Source organism: Pleurodeles waltl, chromosome 8 (genome assembly GCF_031143425.1).
Source record: "Pleurodeles waltl isolate 20211129_DDA chromosome 8, aPleWal1.hap1.20221129, whole genome shotgun sequence".
Classification (NCBI taxonomy): Eukaryota; Metazoa; Chordata; class Amphibia; order Caudata; family Salamandridae; genus Pleurodeles; species Pleurodeles waltl.
This window is the reverse complement of record NC_090447.1, coordinates 1,103,823,900-1,103,847,321: the sequence shown is the minus strand read 5'-3', so window position 1 is coordinate 1,103,847,321 and position 23,422 is coordinate 1,103,823,900.

The window sequence follows — 23,422 nt, the reverse complement described above, 5'->3', positions numbered from 1 at the left end:
CGCATACACTGTGGTGCAGGAGCAGGACCAGAGCATCACTTTCAGAAACAGCACTTTGCCATCTCATCAACGCCACATCAAAACCACTATATCACTGCCACTGCTGAAGTAAGATCGATGCATCCCTTCATTGTCTGGAGAAAACCGGCACGTTTGCTTCAGAACCAATGCATCTATACCACATCTGAACCACTATATCGCCACCACTCCTGAAGAGCGACCAACGCATCCCTTCACTGTGTGGAGACACCCAGCACATCTACTTTGGAACTGATGCATCACTGCACAGGCACTTTGCCTTCAGAATTACATATCACCAGCACTATGTGAGGAAAATTAACACATTTTGTGCTTGCAATTAAGGTACTCGGCTTCCCAGGCCTGATTGGCTACTGTACTTGGCCCTCACTCCATCGCAGTCAGATTGAACTGTTGACTTTTCCACAGTCAAGTGCGACCTCAAGTAACACCTAAAGTGCTATCTCCTTCTAAGCGCTATAATGCTATTGGATTTTTGTCATTTTGGTCTTGATTTATTTATAAAATTATTGTCTGTTTTTCCAAATCTCGTTGAAGTCTTCCTGGTGTTTTCATTGTGTTACTGTGTGTTGCCCAAATACTTTACACAATGCCTCACAGGATGAGCCTGACTGCTCTGTGCCTAGCTACTAGAGGGTGAGCACAGGTTATATCCTAGTGTGTATCTGACTTACTCTGACTAGTGTGGTGGTCCCTACGTGGACTGGGTGCATACCACTGCCAACTAAAGAACCCGTTTCTAACAATGATGCTTCTTTAATTCATTTTATTAAGCTTAATATTCATGTATATGTGTAAATTATTACCTTGATATGCTCAGGATGCCAACACTCTTTCAGTCAACTCTTAATTTGTTTACATGTATTTCATCAGTAATATCTAACTTGTCTCGGTGTTATCTATTTTACTCACAATACCATTGTAGGTGAGTATCAATTGTCCCCCTATTGAGGTCAAGAAGTTCCCAATCTCTTAACCAGTCATTGGTTACTGTGTGTTCAAAACTCATTGCAGATCCAAATAGGGATGGCATGCTGCAAGTTAAGAATCTAGCATTGTTCAATTATAAGTCATAGTCACATGTGATGAGTCTTGCTAAAGGTTTGCAGCAAGTTGTAGGAGAGTGATACTTTTGTACATTAAGCTAATAATAGTGGAATTTCTGTTTGTTAAGTTAATATTTGATGTTTTATGGAGGGACATGTCACAAGCCAAACAGCCACATTTATCAGTTCTCATTTGGAATTACATGAGGGAGTTATTTAATTAAACATATTCCAGCATATTTCATCTTTTAAATCAAGGGTGTGCTTTGATAATTTGAAAAACAAACTCTGCAATTTCATGACTCATTTTCTTGTCATCTTTACTTCATTTCTTGATGGTTATATCTTTTAAACAGTGGGTACTTCTTCTTTATATCAGGTAGCCATATCTCATTGCTGTGACATTATATACTTAAGGTCTTATTTATGAACTTGTGATGCAGTGCTGCACAGCAAGCCACCTTGCTGCTCTGTTTTGCATTGCAGAAAAAGGGCAGGAATGCACCATATCTAAAATAATATGGCACATTCCTGCCTTTTCCCAGTACTGATGCCCAAATTTGCTCCCTAGAGCCAATGCCAGCGTAGTGTAGGAAGGGACACTTTACTGCAGAAAAACAGTTCCCTGAGGAATTTTCCTCTTTCTCTATGTACTGCATTCTGTGCACAGAGAGAGGAAAAAACAAGGAGAAATAAACATATTTCTCCTCGTTATGCATCATCAGAGAAGACGCAGCAGATTAGGCGGTTTCCCAGGTCTACCACTTATGGTAAATCTGGGAATCCATCAAACTCCGTGGGGGTTCTGTGGGAACATCCACACACAATCCATGAAATACCTCTCTGAGGCAGAGTAAGGCAAACAGCGATCTGCCCTGTGTTGCGTTACTCTGGATTTATGAAGCCAAGCAAGGCCAAGCAAGGTGGCCTTGTACAGATTGATATATCAAACTTAAGAGTTGCATTGCACTTGCACCACTTTGTGTGATGCAAGAGTAACACAACTCATCCATCAATATGACCCCAAGGACATTGCCGATGATATCTGTTAACAATGATGGGATCAGATATTCCTTTTAAGCAGCTTGCTTTCCAGTCTCTATTGGGTTGGTTTCCTTACTATAACATTGCATTTGTTTCTATTTTAATTTTGTTTCCATGCAAAACAGATAAAATGTGTAAGATGATGGATCTGCTCTTCATAAAAACGATTTAATCCAGATGTTTTTACTCAGTTAATTGTCATCCATTCCAAATGATCAGCAGGTGATTTTGGCACACCTTATTGTGCTTTTGTTTTCCAGAAGGATTTATTTCTAGGTATTTCTATATATTGTAAATGTCATGGGCATGTTATTCTGTATATCACATGTATGCTCGTAAGGTTTATATGCAATCTTTGTTGCCAAGGTGCACTGAGTTGTAAATCCAGTTCAGTGTTGCGATTTGTTTTTTTTGTTAGCAGACAATGCATGAACCATGCAGAAAAATGCCCCTCTCTGCTGTGGGTGATATTTGTCTCTGGTTGTTGTTTGTTCCCTATTTTCAGTGTGTTATGGATAATCTGGTTTGTAAATGTTATGACCCCTTTTAAAAACAAATAGTAAAGTAGTTAATGTGTTGAAATTGGGCTATTCTGGATATTTTTGTGTTTATTTATTTATTTAGTTGAACAACTTACACGAAAACAATTGGGGCACAATGTAGTAGATGGGAAGTGGTAGGGTTGGGAAAGAGGGTTTGCAGAAAGGATGGAGATCAGATGAAGTCACCAGTAGTGAAACGGCAGAATAAAGGTAACTTAGCTGAGTTGAAGACTGCAGGATGAATTGTACAGGTGGTGAGGATTGTGATTGCTGTTTATGAGCTGCTGTGGAGCTTAACTACTCTCTGTTGAGGTAACATCTAAAAAAGTAAGTCTTGATGACTTCCACGCAAAACAGGATGTCATGGCCGTTGTGAGAGTTTGTATTGTTAGGTGACTGAGGAGTTAGCCGTGGTCAAGCAACAACCACAGTCTCTGTCAGGATGTGCCTATCTCTGGGTAGCTTGACACAAAAAGCAGTTAAACTTCACTTAAAAGGAAATGTTTAAATCATTCATCCAGCACATAAATATGGTTAAAGTGATAAGACACCCCAAGAAAAACCCCACACCAATTTGGACAATCAGTAGACTTGGAGTTATGAATTTTTATAGTTTTTAGTAAAAACTAGCTAACTAAAAGTGCGAAGCACCAACCACAGACATCTAGTAGCATGAGGCTGGGTCAAAGTCGAAAAATATGGCCAGCTGCAATGGCACATTGGACAGACAGAACTGGATTGGACCTGGACGGTGCTTCAGACTTAAAAGAACATTTGAAGAAAAATTCAGAGAATGTAAAGTTCAGTGGGACAGGTCTGCAGGCAAGAAGCATCATCTTTGGGAGACGCTGGTCAAAATCATGATGAAGATTTCCACGTTTGGAGAAGAATTCCAGGAGGCCAGATACTCCTTTGCAAAGGACCACTAAACAGGACTTGCTGATGTGGAGAAGAATGTAGCGGTAGCTGCGCCAAATTCAGGCCGACCTGTGTTGCACCCTGGAGAGATAGATGAGCAGATTAGTACTGGACTTCCCTCAGTTCTCAGAACAGTTTTTAGCCCAAAAAATTTAGTTTTGTAAATATGTGAATATGTGATATATTTTGTGAATGAGAAGGGAAGTTGTAATATTTGGATGTAAATTTTGTCTTTTTAAGGTAATGTAATGTTTATTTTTAAACATGTATTTGTGTGTTTGTAGCCTTGAAGAAGTCATGACGACGAAACAGGTTGGCTACAATGATTGGAAGAAAAGGATATTTCTATGAAAAAGATAAAACTAGATATCTCTAGTCATTTCTATATATTATAAATGTCATGGACATGTTATTCTGTATATCACATGTATGCTTGTAAAGTTTATATGCAATCTTTGTTGCCAAGGTGCACTGAGTTGTAAATCCAGTTCAGTGTTGTGGTTTTTTTGTGTTAGCAGACAACTCATGAATGAGAATGGAAGTTGTGTTATTTGGGTATAACTGTTGTCTTTTTAATTTAATGTAATGTTTGTTTTCTTTGTATGTTTGGAGACCTGAAGAAGTCCGTGAGGTTGGCTACAATGATTGGAATAGAAAGATGTTTCTCTAAAAAAGATATATGAATAAAAAGAAAATATTTTAACAAGAAAGAAGTCTGAGAGTCTGTGCCATCCATATACATAATTGAACTTTATTGAATTTCTTGGTCAAGTTATATGTTTTATGCAGGTGTGAAGTCTTTACCTAATATAGATTAATTTATGGATTGTATCTGGGTTTTTTTGGAGACTAGGAAGGCTGGCCTACAAGTCTCTAGCACTGCTCTTTTAGGGAGAGACAACCAACAATGTGGAGAAGTGTGGTGTTCAAAGCCTCAGACTTCTGTTTGTCTTAGGAATTCAGAAAGTTTAACTACCAACTATACAGAGTCATGTGACCTAGGGCATGCTACAGGAAACAAATGGCAAAGAGAAGGAAACTTCCAACTATATAAAAGGGGCATTTTCAAAACTGTAAGTTAAAATCCAACTTTACCATTAAAAAAGTGCAATTTCATAGATACCAAACATGAACTGCTTATCTGACTCCAATCAAAAGTTAACACTTACTAAATGTGCTAGAGCAACCTAATGTTAACCTATAGGGCAAGTAGGCCTCACAGTAGTGAGAAACTAATTTAGGATATTTTCACTATCAGGACATGTAAAATGTAAAAGTCCGTGCCCAATCTTTTAATTACAATGCACCGTGCCCCATGGGCTACCTAGGACCAAAGGCAGGGGTGACATGTGTAATGAAAGGCTAGTTTAAGGCTTAGCAAGTGAGACATATTATGAAAGTGAGTTGGCAGTTTAAAACTGCATTCAGCCCGCAATTGCAGTTGTGGGATGTTTAAAGGTGCTATTTAATTGGGTGGCACAATACGTACTGCAGATCCACTAGTAACATTTAATTTATAGGCCATGGGTATATGGTATACCACCCTACCAGTCACTTATAAGTAAATCACATATGTCGATCAGGTGTAAATCAGTTATATGTTTTGGGGAGTGAGCACAAGCACTTTCACATTGGTTAGCAGTGATAAAGTGCACAGTCCCAAAGGGAACAAAAACAAATTTCAGCCAAAATAAGAGGAAAAAAGTATGGGGGAAGACCACCCTAAGGCTGACAGGCTTAAGAGTCACATCATAGGGCTAGGGGCAGAGAATTCCAAAAAGGAGGGTGCATGTCCTGTGAACTATTGGTTCAGTGTTAAAGAGGACTTGAATTTAGGTGGTTCTAATTTACAGGAAATCTTTCACCTCAGGGTAGCATGAGGAAATTGGATTAATTATGAGTCATTACTCATATGTTTCTGATAGGACTTTCATGTTATTTTTCCTTGCACTTTTTTAGTTCCTTTGATTAAATTATGTATATCATAAGTTGTCTTTTCTGCATGGTCACCTCACATTTTTCACTTATCTTTGGATCATGTTGCATCTGGTCTTAAATCTCTGTGAACTGTTACCTCTGTTAAGCAGGACTACAATGTTTCTCTTCCCCCTTGAAACATGGGTAAGTTGACTTAGCCCTGATAGGCACATTTAACTTCCCATAAGGCCAGATATATGATACAGAATATTTCAATGCCTGAAAAGTAAAATACTGCTTGTGAACTGCAGCACCTCTTGGCTTAGCCTTCACAGCATTTGGCAGCAACTTGAGCCTTGCTACGTAGGCCTGCCCACATCACCAATCTGGCAGGAAAAAAAAATGATTTAAAATACTAAATAATTCATTCTTAACAAACCTTACTACCTACAATGTACTGTACATAGTACTTGAGTGGAATATGTGTGACATTAACTGTGGCACGTTCCCCCAGTGCCTAGGCCTAACATTATACTATCTCTGGTAAGGCTATAACTGCAACATAAAAATACTCAAACTACAGATCATACGTTTTAATCTATAACTTTAGGCTTATATCCACTACATGCACTATGTCTGGATGCTGCAGCAGCCTGCCTTTGTCCTTTTAGACTTCTGCCTCCTGTATTTTGTGGTTCTAGGGCCATCCTCAACCTAGATGTTAGTTCTAGATATGGGAGGCCACTTGCGAGTTTCCTATGACACTCCCACAAACATTTCAGCCCTCAGAACCCACTTTTTGTGGATAAATACCAACACCAACATGAAAATGTCCTGGCCATGGCTTCCATAGTGGTAAGTCTCAAATCAGACTTAAGTCCTGGCCTACACTTTTTCTATGCTATCATTGCCATTTTTATAGCTTTTGGCCCTAGTTCTACTTAATTTTTAAAACATTTTTACAGTTCCCATTATTGGATCTTTGTCATTTTGGTGCACATTTATTTTTAGTACATATTTTGCTCAGATTGTCTAGTTCAGTTGGGGATTTTTGTTGCTTGGTGTTCTGACTGCATTATTGTTTTGGTATTGCATGAATACTTTACACACTGCTCTAAGTTATGATTATCTGGTTTGGACGATACCTGCCAGAGGTTGAACTCAGGTTAATTTAGTGACTTTGAGGGTTCACATTCACAGGAGTTGTGGTTATTAAATATCAAAAAAATAAACAAACTTCTTAGCCTTATTAATTGTCATACTGGTAGATTTTCTCTAAAATATTTTGTGTTGTGACTTTTGTAACTTAGCAAAACATTTCTGTCAGCCAGTTAGGAAAGTGTAGGAAAGTACCATCTTGCCTGGCATGTTACCCCCATTTTTACTTGTATGTCAGTTTGTTTTTGCCTGTCTCACTGGGATCCTGCTAGCCAGGACCCCAGTGCTCATAGGCTGTGGCCTGAATGTGTGTCCCTGTGTAGTGACTAACTGTGTCACTGAAGAGCTGCTAACCAGATCCTCAGTGCTTATGCTCTCTCTGCCTTTAAAATTGTCACTATAGGCTAGTGACCATTTGTACCAATTCTAATTGGCACACTGGAACACCCTTATAATTCCCTAGTATATGGTGCCTAGGTACCCAGGGTATTGGGGTTCCTAGAGATCTCTATGGGCTGCAGCCTTTCTTTTGTCACCCATAGGGAGCATAGACAAATATTACACAGGACTGCCACTTGCAGCCTGAGTGAAATAACGTCCACGTTATTTCACAGCAATTTTACACTCCACTTAAGTAACTTATAAGTCACCTATATATCTAAACCTCACTTGGTGAAGGTTAGGTGCAAAGTTACTAAGTGTGAGGGCACCCTGGCACTAGCCAAGGTGCCCACACATAGTTCAGGACAATTTCCCCACACTTTGTGAGTGCAGGGACACCATTACACGTGTGCACTACATATAGGTCAATACTCCGAATATGGCCATGTAACATGTCTAAGAACATGGAATTGTCCCTCCATGCCAAATATGGTATTGGGGTGCCAATCCCATTCATCCCTGGGGCTCCAGCATGGACCCCGGGTACTGCCAAACCAGCTCTCTGGGGTTTTCACTGCAGCTACCGCTGCCGACAACCTACAGATAGGCTTATGCCCTCCTGGGGTCTGGGCAGCCCAGTCCCAGAAAGGCAGAACAAAGGAATTCCTCTGAGAGAGGGTGTTACATCATGTCCCTTTGAAAATAGGTGTTAAGGGCTGGGGAGGAGTAGCTTCTCCCAGCCTCTGGAAATGCTTTGAAGGGCACAGATGGTGCCCTCCTTGCATAAACCAGTCTACACCGGTTCACTGAACCCCTAGTCCCTGCTCTGGCACGAATCTTGACAAAGGAAAGGGGAGTGACCACTCCCCTCTCCATCACCACCCAAGGGTGGTGCCCAGAGCTCCTCCAGTGTGTACCAAACCTCTGCCATCTTGAATGCAGAGGTGTGAGGGCACAATGGAGGCCTCTGAGTGGCCAGTGCCAGCAGGTGTCGTCAGAGACCCTCCTGATAGGTGCTTACCTGACTAGGTGGCCAATCCTCCTCTGAGGGCTATTTAGGGTCTCTGCAGTGGGCTTTTCCTCAGATAACAAGTTGCTCTGCATCTCCCTCTTTGACTTCTGCCAAGGATCGACTGCTGACTGCTCCAGGACACCTGCAAAAAAGCAAACAAAGTAGCAAGAAGACTACCAGTGACATTTTAGTGCCTAATCCTGCTGGCTTTCACGACTGTTTCCTGGTGGTGCATGCTCTGGGGGCTGTCTGCCTTCACCCTGCACTGGAAGCCAAGAAGAAATCTCCTGTGGTTCGATGGAATCTTCCCCCTTCTAACGCAGGCACCAAACTTCAGCTTCACCAGTCCTCTGGGTCCACTCTCATCGTGACGAGCATGGTCCCTGGAACACAGTTGGTAGATCCAAGTGACTCCGACCATCCAGCAGTCCATCTGTCCAAATTTGGAGGAGGTAAGTCCTTTCCTCACCTCACCAGACAGTAATCCTGTGTACTGCATGAACTGCACCTGCTAGGGCTTCTGTGCACTTTTGCAAGGAATCCTTCATGCACAGCCTAGCCCAGGTCCCCAGCACTCTGCCCTGTATTGCTCAACTCACTGCGATGACCATCGGCTTCGTGGGACTCTCTTTTGTAATGGTGAGAGGACCACATGCTCAGTTTTCTTGAACCCATGTTCAAGTACTCCTGTGGGTGCTGCCTTCTTGTACATGGGCTCTCTGTATTGGTGTCTCCTCTTCCAAGTGGCGACCTTCTGATCCTTTCTGGGCCCAGGCAGCACCCTTTTTCTTTAATCATGACCTTTGCTGCTAGCAAGGCTTGTTTGTGGTCTGTCTTCAAAGAAGCAACTCTGCATCCTCCAGCATTCCATGGGACATCTTCTATGCAAAGGAGAAATTGCTGGCACCTTCCATTGTTGCAGAATCTTCAGCTTCTTCCACCCGGAGTCAGCCATTTTGCACCTTCACCTGGGGTTTAGTGGGCTCCTGTCCCTCCTGGGCACTTTCGTGACTCTTGGACTTGGACCCTTCCTTTCCAGGTCAAGGAATCCGTCTTCAGTGCTTTGCAGTCAGTTGTGGTCTTTGCAGAATCTCCTATTACGACTTTAGTGTGTTTAGTGGGGAAGTGGGGTCACTTTTCTCCTACTTTTCAGGGTCTTGGGGTGGGGTATCTTGGACACCCTTAGTGTCTTCTTACACTCCCAGTGACCATTTACACACTACACTAGGCCTGGGGTCCCTAAGTGATTCGCATTCCACTTTCTTAGTATATTGTTTGTGTTGCCCCTAGGCCTATTGCATCCTATTGTATTCTACAGTGTTTGCATTGTTTTTCTAACTGTTTACTTACCTGATTTTGGTTTGTGTGTATATTTTGTGTATTTTACTTACCTCCTAAGGGAGTATATCCACTGAGATATATTTGGCACATTGTCACTAAAATAAAGTACCTTTATTTTTAGTAACTCTGAGTATTGTGATTCTTATGATATAGTGCTATATGATGTAAGTGGTATAGTAGGAGCTTTGCATGTCTCCTAGTTCAGCGTAAGCTTCTCTGATATAGCTACCTCTATCAGCCAAAGTTGCTAGAACACTACTAATCTACTAATAAGGGATAACTGGACCTGGCACAAGGTGTAAGTACCATCAGGTACCCACTATAAGCCAGGCCAGCCTCCTACACAAAGGCTTCTACTCCCTCCTCTGTGCCTTCCCAAATAACCAAAACATAATCTATGTAAAGTTACCAGAGCTTTGCATATTTAAGAAAAGGAATCCTGGCATTTAATATTGCTTCCACTTCAAAATTATGTGCATAGATTTTTTTCTACACTGGCACAGAGGAGCACACCAAGTAACAACTATTTCATGCAGCCAGATGCCCCACCCCATATGGGATAGATGTCAGGGTGCAGCATATTTTTATATTCACTCATGGTTTTCCTTTACTTTGTGCACCAGTGGTGTAATCAGTTGCATCTGCTCTGCATCCACTACTTCTCAGAGGGGAATACCATGTATTAACATTGAAATGCTATGTAAACAGTACATAGCTGTGCAATGTTACAGACCAGGTGCTGAGTGATAGCAGGATATTGCTACTGTTGTACAGGACATTTTTGTGCTGCTTTTTTGATGCAGCAAGCAAAGTTAAAAAAGAATAAATTCTGTAAATTCTCACGCTGCTACTCTTCAATTTGTGAAAACGTGTGTGCAGGATCAAGAGCTATCGATTAGTGGGAAAGCCAGGAGTAGCTCTGGTATTTGGTTATTATTGTTCACAGCCATTGATTCAATTTGACTTGACTTGGAATCAGCCTGTGTAACATATCATAGTGGCCAGAGCAGGAGCGGCGCGTGAGGCTGGGGTGGGGGGCGCAGGGGGTATGGGGGCACAGAAAAAAAATAATGAAAACATAATTTAAAAAAATACCTGCTTTGCTCCCGTGCCGCCCTCCTCTCCCATTGTTGCTGCGGGCACAGGTTCCCAGCCTGCCCTGCGCCAATACTGATGCTGCTCAGAGCAGCTTCAGGATTTGTTGTGAGCGCCCAGCCAGGGTGCTCCCAGGCAGACTGGGAGCCTGTGTATGCTCTCTCCAGCCCAGCAACCGTATAGATGGGCTGGAGAGAGCCCTGTGCGCATGTGTGTTTGGCCAGCCACTTTGTGCCCGCCAAACAAACATGTGCTCTGAGGGGAGTGCACAGTGCCCTCCCCTCAGCTCGTCACCCCCAATTCCCTGACCCTTTTAAATGGAAAGGATAATAATCAGAGTTTATTAGACTTTCCATGTAAAAGGATTTGCAGTGATTGCTGCCGGCAGGGGGACCGACGCCCCTCCACCCACATGGAGGAGCCGCGCCTGGCCCGAGTACAGATAAATGATCACTCCTCCTCCGTTTTCCTTACAAATGACAAGACACAACAGTCTTGATGCAAATGGATGCGCCATTTCACTCATCTGAGGCACTGTGTCTGTGCTCCTTTGTGTATGTAAATTGATCTCCCCAATGATTTACAAATGCCAAGCAGAAATCCTAGTGCAGAAATACCATCACTGAAGTTCTGGTGTGTGTTGCAGGCCTTTCACAAGCTCAACACTGATGTTGTAGTCTCACCTTATATGTACTACAAGGAAACTATTGGATTTGAAGACTCTTTCGAAGTATTGCCGAGTTTTAGGATTAACTATAGGGAACATGGTTTCCACTTTGTTTTTTTTACTGAATTGGACTGGGTATTAAAATGATGTTACTCCATTGCCCCTTTTGATTTTACATCCTTTCTATTCCCTGCACACTGTCTCTCCCACCCCTTGCCCACAGTCTGTATGGCCTCACGGGCTGCTTTATTGGTTTGCGGTGTATTGTTGGCCTTTCTGACCTCACCGGAAATTTTGAAGTTGTTTCCTACATGTTCTACAAGCAATTTGGTTAATCCAGAGACTCTGTAAGCATCATCAACACAAATGGATGATGGACAGCTGTGCCATTACTTCAGGTTGAATTTGGGATACACGGTTAAAACTTACAGGTGTTTTTTATTGACTTGGAAAGTGTCATATACCCGGTGACACCACATTGACCCATTTAATTTTACTTCCTGCCAACCCATACTGCAGTCCACATAGCTTCATGGATGAAAGGGAACACCAGGAGTAAATTAGAGTAAAGAAAGTGTAAAGTAATGTCAATGACAGGATGCTGGAGGGGGTAAGAGACTTTAGGCCTCGTTATTGTACAGATGTTGTATTGGTGTTTCAAAAACGTTTAGCCTAGGCCTTTTATTTTTATTTTACTTTTCCTCAGTTAACAACTGCTTAAACTTACTTTTCATGATTCATATATTACTTTTGCGGCATAGAATAATTGAGTGGTGAGATAATATGCACAAAGCTACCACAGACACTAAAATTCCTGGTAAAACAGGTGTATCGATGGTTATGTCCTCTAGTAGGAAGAAGACAATGAGTGATTATTTTCTCATCAAGAATCTTGCTCTAGAGGAAAAGTATTAGCATGGAGTTCTGCACTCCTTTGATATTTACATAGAAAATGAAAGGTTGTTGACAAAAACAGATCCAGATGTTAACTATAGGCAGGTTACCACATTAGTGTAGCGCCACCTATTTAGAGTGCCATTGTACATTTGAGATCATAGGCCAGACCCTTAAAAACACTAACAGCTTCTAGTAGTTCCAAACACTGTGACTTTTGTAAAGAGGCAGTGTACAGTTTCCACAGACCACTGATAAGAAGTTACTCACCACATTGACCTTTCTTTGTTTAGATAGTTAGAAAATGTGTTAATCTCGACATATCTACATTTTCATCATCAGTCACTAGGAATTCTTATAACATTTTCTAAATTTATATTGCTGACTCCAAAACAGAGTCCATGTTACTTGTGGAAATAGCAGTCTATAGTGCTTAGGATTACCAAGGACCAATCATTAGGAAACCTAAACCTTTCTCTCAGTGCCCTATGATGTGGTTGCTGTCAAATAAAGCAGCATCAGTCCTCCCCTTAGATCAGACAATATTACATCAACTTTTTAGTCCTGGTCATGACAACTACATAACACCATACTTTCTAGGTGAGACAACAGATTTTCAAAGTTATCCATTTGAAGATGAGTATTTTCCACTTTTAGTGGCACATTTTCCAAAAGTGTTATGTAGTCCTCGTGCCATGCAGGGGATGCACTGCAACGCAAAACCTAGGATAAGATTTAACAAGCCACACAAGGTCACCTTGTGTGGCCCACATGACTTGGTAAATCTGGAGTAATGCAAGGCAGCACAAATCACAGTCTTGTGTTTCTCTGCCATAGAGAGGTAACCCATGGGTGGTGGGCAGGTGTTCCCACACATTCACCTATGGATTTTGGTGCATTCCCAGATTTACCATGTGTCAAAATGCTATGCCTTCCAAGGGGAGGTGTGACAAGGAGAATTACATTTAGTATTTAGCATTTAGTACAGAGGGAGTACGGGAATGTGTCATATGGAGGAATCCTGCCTTCTCACTTTCATGCAATACAGTGCAGCAAGGTGTCTTGCTGTGCTGCATTACATGGCACTTAAATAAACCTATCCCTCAGTGCCCAGCAATATGAACACAGTACCTGTAAAAAAATGAATACTCTGAGGAACTACGAAAAATGTCCTGTGAAGGATTATGATTTAAGTCAAATCGTGCTTAACATTATATGTGTGCTTTTTATTTATGTATGGCTTTATATTTTGCACCATATTCATAATGAAGAGAGCATAACAAATAATGTGGGGAGTTCAGAAGACACATTACTGAAGCACTGGGAGTGTCCTGCAATACCTGTTGCCTGTAGATTCTTCTTAAATATGTCTTCATTTCCTCTTTAGATACTAGAGAACAAAACCTAGAAAATATGTTAATTCATCGATCTTTGGCTTAGAACTTCTTTCTATCCAAGGCAAGTTAATGGAGTTTTTATATTCACTCAAATGTTTTTTCTCAAATGTCTCACTTGAGTGCTTCCAAACTGTGGAATGTATGTTGTGATTGTTTTAATTGTATCTTTGATAAACCCATGTATGGAATTGGTAGCCTAAATGTCTATGTTTGTGCATTACCACACATATATTAACATCTTATCCACTTACAGAAACCAGGCAAGAACAACGTTTTCCTCCAAACAGAAAGCAACTTGCATGAATGGGTTGCACATGCTTGTGCTACAAACTGCCTACCTGACATAAAGCTTGCCAAGCCATATATTATTGCTATTTATCAAACTAAGTAGGAAAAGCAAATACTTTTATTTTCAAGAAACTGAGAGTTCAGGACTAGTTCACCATTCAAGATGAATGAAGAATCTACTTTTCAAAATTTGTGTGGCATATTCAGTAAAGGGAGTAAAGGGTTGTAGAAATGCTTCAGAAAATTGATAATTTCTTCTGTTAATTCTAGGCTTCACAATGCTGTATACACATCTGGAAACTATGGGCTAGATGTATCAAAGGATTTTGCATTCACAAATGGTGCGAATGTCCGTTTGCGAATGCAAAAATGTGTTTCACTATGTATGAAAAGCATTCGCAGTGTGTATTTTAGAAATCACAAAAACTGTGAATTTTTGTGAATGAGAGACAAATTTGCGTGTCACAAGCAGCGTATCGCAAATAGCTACATGATTTACCGAATCACTGTTAGCGAAGCGCTAATTGTGATACAGATTAGCCAATCACTGATAGCGATTACCAAATTCGTGCCGCAATTTGTGAGATGCAGATTGCGACACGCAAAAATGGATTCGCAATGCAATGTAGCAAAAGATCGCAATTTGCGAGTATTCGCAGAAAGGCTCTTTGCACATGCAAATGACCACAAACTGAAACCAGGTGGTAACCAGGTGCAACCTATATAAAGAGGCCCAGAATGCCTCAGCCCCTCTTCCATAATGGCTGCACTCTACTTCATGGCGAGGAGAATGAGAATCTCGACAGGTTTGAGGAGAGAGAGGAGGAGACAGGAGTGCATTTTCAGAGTGCGCATAACCCTTTTTGACCAGACTGAGGAGGACATTTTTGATACGTACAGGTTAAGCTCAGCCATGATACATGAACTGATAGCTGAGCTACAACCTATGCTGCAGCGCACAACACACAGGACCAATAGCATACCCACCCATGTGCAGGTATTATGCACCCTGCACCTACTAGCCTCAGGGAGCTATCAAGGGGTCATAGCAGCAGCTGGAGGGGTATCAAAGAGTGCCCTCTCTAGATTTTTCAATGCATTTCTCAATGCCATGCTGAGCAGAATACAACTGTACATCAGATTCCCCAACACCCCACAGGCAGTACAACAAACCAAAGTTAATTTTTACCCGATAGCACAGTTCCCACATGTGCTAGGTGCCATTGATGTGACACATGTAGCAACCTGTCCACCATCGGCCACCGAGTGTGTGTATCGCAAAACAAACATCATTCCATGAACATACAGGTGATATGCAATGCCTCCTACATCATTACCGATCACGTGGCCAGATACCCAGGGGGCACACATGACTCCTACATCTTTCGCCCCAGCAGGATACACACAAGACTGCTAGCTGGGGAGTTTGGGGAAGGATATCTACTAGGTAATGTGATAATTCACAATAATGCATTGATGTAAGCATAACGGCAGACTGCAAATGTACTCATTGTACTCTCTGTGCATTCAGTAAACAGTGCCTTAACAGTACGCACCTATATGCTAATGCCCCACCTGAGCCCGCCACCCCAGCAGAGAGGAAGTACAATGCTGCACATAGGGCTACCTACAATGTGGTGGAGCGCACTTTTGGGCTGCTGAAGAGCCGTTTCAGGTGCATCCATAGGAGTGGAGGTGCACTACAGTACAGCCCTAAGACGACATGCAAAATTGTGGCCACATGTGCTATCCTGCACAACATAGCAACCACCAGGGGCATACCAGTGGAACTCACGGAGCCAGACTCAGATGAGGATGATAATCCCTTACCACCCCTTCTACCAGCCGACAGGACCAGTGCAGCAGAAGGCAGGGAAAAACGTGCTGACATCACATGCAACCATTTTTGACATAAGTAATGACAAATCCACTTCAATATTATGTTTCTCAGTAGTTAGCATCTTTATTATCTTGACTTCAGGTAAACATTGTGTCAGTAGGACATAGCTATTCACAATGGGCAGACATAGGTGGTCATTACAACCCTGGCGGTCGGTGTTAAAGTGGCGGAAACCCCCAACAAAGACAGCCACTTTAACACCTTTTCTGGGGGCGGATTCACCGCGGATAAAAACACGACGGAAACAGGAATCCCGAAGGGAAAACGCTCACCTCTACACACCCCACGAGGAATGAGGACACCATGGACCCGGAACTCCAAATTCTACCTGCAGTAGTCTTCCTGCTCCTCTACCAGGAGCACGAATGCCGGCGGCGAAGACCACGGTGAGTACTGCACCTACGACACAGGGGAGGGGGGAGGCAAAAAACAGGGACACACACATGCAACACCCCCACCCTTACCCACTACAACACACACACTAATGCATATCAATACATCACAGTTACACCCCCCCAGAAGAATGCAAAGACAATAGAAAATGAGTGTAACCATTGTAATATATTAAAAGCAAGTAGGCAGAAATATGTATATACACCATGTACATAATATATACCAAGCATAGTAGTCCAGGTAGTGCTCTAAGAAAGTCGGGAACACTGGGACCACACAGTATGGGCGAGGCCCACACAAGATCCCCGACCATGATGGAGAGAACACTGCAGGGGCATCAGAGAGCAACTAAACAGGCACCTCAGGGGGAGGGGAAGGGGGGCACCTCAGCCGCTGGAGTGCAGAACGCCAAATCCACGAGGGGGCCACATGCCCACTGTTCAATCCTGGGGAGTGCAAAGCCACAATCTCTCAAGTCTCTACAGTGGGTGGTTTGCCCACTGTTCAATCCTGGAGAGTGCAAAGCCCCAGTCTCTCAAGTCTCTACAGTGGGTGGGTTGCAAACTGCCATATCCTGGGGAGTGCAAAGCCATAGTCTCACAAGTTTCTACAGTGGGTGGGTTGCCCACTGCTATATCCTGGGGAGTGCAAAGCCACAGTCTCACAAGTCTCTACAGTGGGTGGGGTGCCCACTGCTATATCCTGGTGAGTGCAAAGCCACAGTCTCTCAAGTCTCTACAGTGGGTGGGGTGCCCACTGCCATATCCTGGGGAGGGCAAAGCCACAGTCTCTCAAGTCTCTACAGTGGGTAGGCTGCCCACTGCCATATCCTGGGGAGTGCAAAGCCACAGTCTCACAAGTGGATAACAGTCTTCACTGGTCCTGGAGGGGGCATGGTGCCCAGAGTGCTTCATCCTGCTAAGGACAGAGGTAGTGGATGACAGTCTCCACTGGTTCTGGAGGGGGCATGGTGCCCAGAGTGCTTCATCCTGCTAAGGACAAAGGCAGTGGATGACAGTCTCCACTGGTTCTGGAGGGGGCATGGTGCCCAGAGTGCATCATTCACCCCGTGACGGACTCAGTTGCGTCAGTGCCCTTGACGCTCATGGACCTGCGGTGCTTGAGATGGCGGTGCCCTGTTCAGCGGTGCTTGAGATGGCGGTGCCCTGTTCAGCGGTGCTTGAGGTGGCGGTGCTCTGTGCAGCGGTGCTTGAGTTGGCGGTGCCCTGTGCAGTGGTGCTTGAGTTGGCGGTGCCCTGTGCAGCGGTGCTTTAGACGGTTGTGCCCTGTTCAGCGGTGCTTGACATGGCGGTGCCCTGTTCAGTGGTGCTTGAGTTGGCGGTGCCCTCTTCAGCGGTGCTTGAGTTGGCGGTGCCCTGTTCAGCGGTGCTTGAGATGGTGGTGCCTTGCTCAGCAGTGCTTGAGTTGGCGGTGCCCTCTTCAGCGGTGCTTGAGTTGGCGGTGCCCTGTTCAGCGGTGCTTGAGGTGGCGGTGCCCTGTTCAGCAGTGCTTGAGGTGGCGGTGCCCTTTTCAGCGGTGCTTGAGGTGGCGGTGCCCTGCTCAGCGGTGCTTGAGTTGGCGGTGCCCTCTTCAGCGGTGCTTGAGTTGGCGGTGCCCTGTTCAGCGGTGCTTGAGGTGGCGGTGCCCTGTTCAGCGGTGCTTGAGTTGGCGTGCCCTCTTCAGCGGTGCTTGAGTTGGCGGTGCCCTGTTCAGCGTTGCTTGAGATAGCGATGCCCTGTTCAGCGGTGCTTGATTTGGCGGTGCCCTGTTCAGCGGTGCTTGAGATGGCGGTCTCCATTGCAGGTTCTCAGCTGCTGGCCGTCCTTCATGGCCCAGCGGGGCTTTTGCTGGTGGTCCTTCATGGCCCAGCGGGGCTAGTGCTGGCGCTGGCCTCCTGGGCAGGTGGGCTGGTGCTGGCCTCCTGGGCAACTGGTGTTGGTGCTGGGGGTGGCCTCCTGGGCAGGAGGGCTGGTGCTGGCCTCCTGGGCAGGTGGGCTGGTGCTGGCGGTGGCCTCCTGGGCAGGTGGGCTGGTGCTGGCCTCCTGGGCAGGTGGGCTAGTGCTGGCAGTCCTGTCCTGGGCAGCTGGGCTTGTGCTGGAGGTGGGCTCCGGGGCATCGGGGATGATGGCGGTCTTCTCCGCCATGCTGCTCTTACCAGACTTGCCGGGTTTCTTGTGGCCCTTCCCTACCTTGGAAGGTGTCACAGCTGACTCCACACTCCCACCTGGACCCCTGGGAGCGGCTTTGGTGGCTGGAGTCTTCCCCCTCTCCCGCCGGGCACTGGCCAACTTCTGATGCTTCAAAGGTGGGGGACTGTCTGTGCTGTGGCTCCATGCCACACTGGCTGCCCTGGTGGCCGGTGCACTCCAGATTCCGGTGATTATAGGCACCACTGGTCCCAGAGATGTTGTGGCTGAGGTGCTAGTTCGGGATCTAGGAGACGGACGGGGTGGGGGAGGTGTGGGAAAGAGGTCAAGGGTAGACAGGAAAAGTTTTTTTGACACACTGGGACGGGTAGCTGGAGGGGGTTTGGGAGTGGAGCAAGAGGTGGTGGTTGTAGGTGTACATTTGGTGACTTTGGGTGAAGGTGCATGCGCTGGAGGCTGTCGTGATGTGGATGGCTGTTGGGTGGGTGTGTGCCTGCGTTTGTGTATCTTGGGAGGGGACGTCACAGACACACTGGGAGAGGACACAGGGGACGTGTGAATGGTAGTGGGGGTGGTGACTGCACGTGAGCGGGGTGTGGTGATGTGTGTGCTGGAGAGGGACGTAGTGGCTGTAGAGGTGGTGCATGCAGGTGTGAGTAGACGAGACTGGGAGGGAGGAGGGAGACGAGGAGGAGGGGGACACAGTGGAGGCAGAGGATGTTGGTGTGTCTGCATGTGTGTGATGCTTGCGTAAGTGCCTGTGGGATGTGTGGTGCTTACGTTTGCCAGAGCTTCCTTTGTGTGTTGACGTGTGTGCATGCTGGTCTGTAGGTGTGCTTGGGATAGGCTAAGATACACAGGATTGGGTCTGGGTGGAGGAAGTTGGAGGGGGGAGGCTAGAGACGGGGACAATGGCTGCCATCAGTGCTGAGGCCAGAGTCTGAAAAGATCGCTGAAGGGCCGCCTGACCAGAATGAATGCCCTCCAGGAATGCATTTGTTTGTTGCAACTGCCTCTCTACACCCAGGATGGCATTCAAAATGGTAGACTGCCCAATAGTGAGGGACCTGAGGAGGTCAATGGCCTCCTCACTGAGGGCAGCAGGGGTGACTGGGACAGGGCCTGAGGTGCCTGGGGTGAAGGTGATGCCCACCCTCCTGGGTGAGCGGGCACGGGAGGCTGAGGGGCTGCTGGGAGGACGGTGCTGGTAGGGGGAGTGGCGGCTGTACCTGTAGATGCGGGGGGCACAGATGTTGCCACCACCACAAGGGAGCTCCCATCAGAGGACGAGTCCGTTCCGCTGGTGTCAGCTCCTGTCCCCGCCATGGAGCTCCCCTCACCCTCCGTCCCACTGGTGAACTCTGAGTCCGTAGTCTCGCCCTCCAGGGCCATGTGGGAAGCAGCTCCCTCGTGCTCCGTTGCCACTGCTCCTCCGCCTGATAATGCTAATGCACACAAGAACAGGGAGACCACAAAATAAGGGGGGGGAACAGAAGAAAGACATGTTGAGTGCATGCATTACCGCTACCGTTGGCGGACACGACAGACACAGAAGCCCCCTGCACTACGCCGCGCTCTTGGGGTCCACTGTTCAATTGCTGGAAAATGGCCTACAAGGCTATGGACGACATCTGCACACATAGATGACACAGGGGCATGACTAGGTGTACTTGGCACGCTACAGAGGTGGGGTACCACATGGCCTGCCTTACGGTGGGGCCTTGCCTAGAGAACTCGCCCTGGCCCAGGGAAACCCACAGCCCACCTCCCCCACCCAGACACCTCCACTGCGCGCAAAGTTAGCAGAATGAGAGTGTACTCACCCCCTTGTGGCTACTGTGATGCCCTCAAGCGCCCATCCATCTCTGGGTAGGCCACCGCCAGGATCCTGAACATCAGGGGGGTCATGGTGCGACAGGCACCCTTCCCACGTTGGGAGGCCATCCACAGCTGAGCCTCTGCCGTCTTCTTGCTCCAGCGGCGAATGTCCTCCCATCTTTTCCGGCAGTGGGTGCTCCGTCTGTGGTAGACCCCCAGGGTCCCGACGTCCTTGGCGATGGTACGCCAAATATCTTTTTTCTGGTGGGCACTGATCTACATGAAATGTACAGGGGAAAAAGAGAAGTTATTACCAAATGCACCGTCAAACTGATTGGCCCCCATCCCTACACTTGACATGTGGCACATGCATTCACTGTCTTTCATGCATGCAGCACTCTCCCCCCTTCCTTCTGACATCCAGCCCTCTCCACACAGGCATAGCCCATACAACATGCTCTCTGTGTACTTACCTGTTTGTCTGGAGGACCGTAGACTAGCGTGTACTGGGGGAGGACCCCATCCACGAGCATCTTCAACTCCTCCGATGTGAGGGCAGAGGCCCTTTCCCCAGACACTCGAGCCATTGTCTCTTTCAGACCGAGGTCACAGCATCACTTGCAGTGTAGGTCCTCTCCTGTCGAAGATCAGGTATTGAGTGATTGAACAGATAGAAAATGGCGGTCACGTCCACAGCGGCGCGTACCATCACCGCCAGCGTACATCGTAATTGGCTCCTGGGACCCATAGGGTCCAATGTTAACCAATGCAGCATTGACCCGCGGTCTTTGGACGCCTACCGTGACATTGTACAACGCGTTCGCAGTTACCTCACATCCCATTGTCCCACTTTACATGTCAGACAGCCGCCATTTCAGGGGCCCACATGGCTTCATTTTCAACTGCGTCACACATACCTTGGCCTAGACTCTACACACATACAGGCCATCTTTTCTGTATGAATGGTGTTCTGTGTAAACTGTGGGTACATACCTCTGAGTTGTTTGACTCTCTACTCGCTGTTGTCCTTCATGGGCACCGTCCGCTGGGACATGTGAGGAGATGGCGGCATCCTCCAGTGTACCGACCGTTGGTGGACCTGTCGACAATGGAGGAGCGACATGTGATTATCACATACAGGCTTGACCGTGCCACAATCCAGGAACTGTGTACCCAGTTGGATCCAGTCCTGATGTCAGCAATCCACCATCCCACAGGAATCCCCCCTCAAGTGCAGGTGCTGCCAGTGCTCCATTTCCTTGCAAGTGGGTCTTTTAAAAAAACAGTGGCCATAGCATCAGGGATGTCCCAGCCTATGTTTTCCAACGTATTGTCCAGAGTGTTGTCTGCCCATCTGAAACACATGCAGAGCTACATCGTTTTTCCTCAGGTGGAGGATTTGCCTACAGTGAAAGGTGATGTCTATGCCCTGGGACATATCCCCAGCATCATAGGTGCCATTGATGGGACACATGTGACTTTGGTCCCCTCCCACAGGAGTGAACAGGTGTACAGAAACCGGAAGAGTTATCATTCGATTAATGTACAGATGGTATGTTTGGCAGACCAGTACATCTCCCATGTGAATGCCATGTTCCCTGGCTCAGTGATTGACGCCTACATCCTGCGGAATAGCAGCATCCCTTATGTGATGGGTCAACTCCAGAGGCACCGTGTGTGGCTATTAGGTGAGCACCTGGAAGCAAGTCAGTGGGAATGGTTCTCTGGGTCCAGGTTAGTGCGTGTCTAACAGTTGTCCCTCACCATTTGCAGGTGACTCTGGTTACCCCAACCTGTCATGGCTACTGACCCCAGTGAGGAATCCCAGGACAAGGGCAGAGGAACGCTACAATGAGGCCCATGGGTGAACTAGGAGGGTCATCGAGCGGACCTTCGGCCTCCTGAAGGCCATGTTCAGGTGCCTCCATATGACAGGTGGATCTCTATTCTACTCACAAAAGAAGGTGTGCCAGATCATCGTGGCCTGCTGTATGCTTCACAACTTGGCTTTGCGACGACAGGTGCCTTTTCTACAGGAGGATGGTCCAGATGGCGGTGTTGTGGCAGCTGTGGAGCCTGTGGACAGTGAAGACGAGGAAGCAGAGGAAGAAGACATGAACAACAGGGACTCAGTGATCCAGCAATATTTCCAGTGAGACACAGGTAAGAGTACAGACCTGCCTACTACATGTACTTTAACACTACTACCTCTCTACTGTCTGTCGTTTTCACCCAGTGTATGGTCACCGAGTTGTCACTTTCCTTTACAATTTCACAGATGTGGGTTCCACTGTGTGACATCTGCTTAGATTCCTCATGGACTAGAGCTCTGTGACATAGGTATGTTGACATTACAATTGAAAGAGCATTTTGTCACTGTAATTGCTAATACACTATTTTGAAATCACAGACAGACTCCAGATTGTTTTGTGCTTCAAGGGTGTTTATTTAAGTGCTCAATACTGGAGGGGGTAGTGAAATGGTGAGGGGTGATGGCAGAGGAATGTCCATGGCAGAGCCCAGTCTATTAGTCTCACAGGTACATTGCCCATATGGGCATTGGAAGTGGAGCTGGGGCAGTTTAAGTATGGACAGGGTGACAAAGTGGGACTGTAGAATGACAATCAGGGTGGTCTCATTTCTTGGCAGGGGTCTTAGCATCATGCTCTGTCTTTGTCCTGGATCTCAGGGACCATTTGCGGGGTGGTTCTCCCTCTGCAGGAGGTGGGGTGCTGGTGTGGTGGTCCTGTGGTGGGGCGTCCTGTCCACTAGCGCCGGCGGAGGTGGTGGGCAGTTCATCGTCCATGCTAGTGTCAGGGGCCCCTTGTTGTGCCACAGTGTCCCTCCTGGTGTTAAGTACTTCCTTCAGCACCCCTACGATGTTGCCCAGGGTGGAGCTGATGGTTCTGAGTTCCTCCCTGAAGCCCATATACTGTTCTTCCTGCAGGTGCTGGGTCTCCTGAAACTTGGCCAGTACCGTTGCCATTGTCTCCTGGGAGAGGTGGTAGGTTCCCATGATGGAGGAGAGGGCCTCGTGGAGAGGTGGTTCCCTTGGCCTGTCCGCCCCCTGTCGCACAGCAGCCCTCCCAGTTCCCCTGTGTTCCTGGGCCTCAATCCCCTGGACCGTGTGCCCACTGCCACTGCCCCCAGGTCCCTGTTGTTGTTGGGGTGGTGGGTTATCCTGGGTTCCCTGTAGTAATGGACACATAGCTGATTGACGTGTCCTGGGGACGGTGGTATGGGCCCGCTGGGTGGGTGCTGTGCTGGTGTTTCCAGAGGGGGGAAGGTCTGTGGTGGCCTGTAACTGGGTGAGGGGAACCGACTGTCCCGAGGTCCCTGATGGCCCTAGCTGGTCATCTAGATCCAGTTGGACAGAGCTGCTGTCTTCTCTGTGGGCCTCTTCTGTTGGTGGTGTGGACATGTGT